At 49.6% G+C, this 2826-nt stretch overlaps 1 pseudogene; it reads left to right on the forward strand.

The window, feature by feature from the left end:
* Positions 1-308: 308 nt before the first annotated feature.
* On the forward strand, positions 309-1601 carry LOC101359850 (RNA-binding motif, single-stranded-interacting protein 2 pseudogene; annotated as a pseudogene).
* Positions 1602-2826: the final 1225 nt, after the last annotated feature.

Below are 2826 nucleotides of genomic sequence, written 5' to 3' on the forward strand. Positions count from 1 at the left end.
AACCATTTTGGAAAATGATATGGCACTTCCTTAGAAAGCTAGAAATAGAAATACCATACGATCCAGTAAGCCCACTCCTAGGAATATATCCTAGAGAAATAAGATCCATCACACGAATAAACATGTGCACACCCACGTTCATTGCAGCATTATTCACAATAGCAAAAAGATGGAAACACCTCCCTCCCGCTCCTTTTCTCCCCCTTTCTCCTCCCTCTCCCTTCTCCCTCTCCCCTCTCCCTCTCTTTCTCTTCCCCCTCCCTATCCCTCTCTCTTCTGTCTCTCAGCTCCCTAAGATTAAAGAGAAAATGCTGCTATCAGTGACTTCCAGGCCTGGGATTCCGACTTTTGGCTATAACAAGAACAACAAGAAGCCATATGTGTCATTGGCTCAGCAGATGACACCACCTAGTCCAAGCAACAGTAACCCTAGCAGCAGCAGTGGGAGCAATGGAAATGACCAGCTGAGCAAAACCAACCTTTACATGCGGGGATTGCAACCAGGCATTACTGCCCAGGACCTCGTTAAGCTATGTCAGCCCCTCCAGGGCATTGTTTGGCTTCTTCTGTCTAACCCACTGGCTCACAGAAGCTTTGCTGAAAAAAATCGATATGGCAAGATTGTCTCCACAAAGGCCATACTGGACAAGACCACAAACAAATGCAAAGGCTATGGCTTTGTGGACTTTGACAGTCCTTCAGCAGCACAGAAAGCTGTAACAGCTCTGAAAGCCAGTGGTGTACAGGCACAGATGGCAAAGCAATAGGAGCAGGACCCCACAAATTTATACATCTCAAACCTCCCACTGTCAATGCATGAGCAAGAATTGGAGGGGATGCTGAAGCCCTTTGGCCAGGTTATCTCCACCCAAATCCTTTGAGAGGCCAGTGGGACCAGCAGAGGGGTTGGCTTTGCAGGGATGGAGTCCACAGAGAAATGTGAAGCCATCATCACCCACTTTAATGGAAAATATATTAAGACACCCCCTGGAGTACCAGCCCCATCTGATCCCTTGCTTTGCAAATTTGCTGATGGTGGGCCAAAGAAACAACAGAACCAAGGAAAATTTGTGCAAAATGGATGGGCCTGGCCAAGGAATGGAGATATGAGTGGCATGACCTTGACCTATGACCCCACCACAGCTCTTCAGAATGGGTTTTACCCAGCTCCTTATAACATCACTCCCAACAGGATGCTTGCTCAGTCCGCGCTATCCCCATATCTTCCACCTCCTATGTCTTCGTATCAGAGAGTGACTCAGACATCTCCTCTACAAGTACCTAATGCATCTTGGGTGCACCACCAGGCATACCTCATGAAGCCTTCAGGTTCAGTTCTGACACCAGGGATGTATCACCCCCTTTCTCTCCAGCCTGCCTCCATGATGGGACCTCTGACCAAGCAACTGGGCCATCTCTCCCTCAGCAGACCGAGCACATATACGCCAACAGCTGCAGCTATGCAAGGAGCTTACATCTCCCAGTACACCCCCGTGCCTTCTTCCAGTGTTTCAGCTGAGGAGAGTAGCGGCCAGCAGACTCAAGTGACAGTGGATACTCCCTCAGACCATGGGATCTATTCTTTCCAGTTCAACAAGTAACAGTGGAAGAGCCTGCCTACTTCGCCTTTATACAATTTTTAATTTTGTGGATTTCTTTTTTGAATTAAATTTCATGTGGAATATTTTGGGGGCTGGGCAAGGAACAAAGTGGAACACTAAACACGCACTGGGAGTGGCTTTTCCTCCGCCTGCCTTGCAATCTCCTGGGAGAAAAGACTGACTAGCCTTGCCTCAGGAAGCAGACATGTGACCTAGACTCATGAAAGAGACAATCCCACAGCCTCTGGAAGCCAGCCACCCTTGAGCCAAATTTGGATGAAGACTAGGTCTACCCTGGAAAGTTCCAGAAGAATGGACTTAGTGACTTCCGACTAACTGCTCACTGCTGGGGCCAGCACACCTGAGGACGTGTCTTTTGCAGCTGCGATTCTTCGGGAATACCTGCTTTCCTGCCTCCTAGAGAATCTTTTTTCTGCCCTGGGTCCCGCGGCCACTCTTTTCCCCATTACACATCGCTGCGCCCAGCCCAGAGTCTGTGCAGCTGTGATTTTGCTGAATCCACTTAGGCTCCTTCCCCACTGTAGGTTGTCAGCGTTTCACCTAGAGACCAGTGGTTTTCTGCCGGAGGTGATGTTGTCCCTCAGGGGACTTTTGGCAATATCTGGAGACATTTTTTATTGTTATACCTGGGGTATGCTACTAGCATCTAGTGAGTAGAGACCAGGGATGCTGCTCAACATCCTACAGTGCACAAGACAGGCCCCCACAACAAAGAATTATCTGGCCCACAATGTCAATTGTGCCTAGGTTGAGAAACCCTGATAGACGGTGTCATCCCTGCCTCCTGCACAGTAGGACTTGGTAAATTCCCCACCCCCACCCTGGACACACAGTGCCTTTCGATACACATGCAGTTAGTTGGGAGAGACAGAACTGACGTCCTTGAGTCCCCTCAGGCTTTGACCTTTGGCACCTCTGCATCTAGCAAAACCCGTCCTTGAAAGGATTGTGGCTGTGTGTGCCCAGGCCACGTGTGCACACGTATGCAGTGGGATGGAGGTCAGGGCTGTGTGTGTGGGCTGTGCAGGGGTGGGAAAGGACAAAGCTGCCATAACAGTCCAGAGCAACCTGCCCTGACTTGTTTGGGCCCCTTTCCTAGGGAACCCAAGTCGTCAGAAATAATTTTCCTTCTTGTGGAAGGACAACAGGGAGCTAGGCTACAGAACTGGGCAATAAATCCCATCTCAACGTCAGGAGTCGTGAA

Source organism: Trichechus manatus, unplaced genomic scaffold (assembly GCF_000243295.1).
Source record: "Trichechus manatus latirostris isolate Lorelei unplaced genomic scaffold, TriManLat1.0 scaffold00003, whole genome shotgun sequence".
Lineage (NCBI taxonomy): Eukaryota > Metazoa > Chordata > Mammalia > Sirenia > Trichechidae > Trichechus > Trichechus manatus.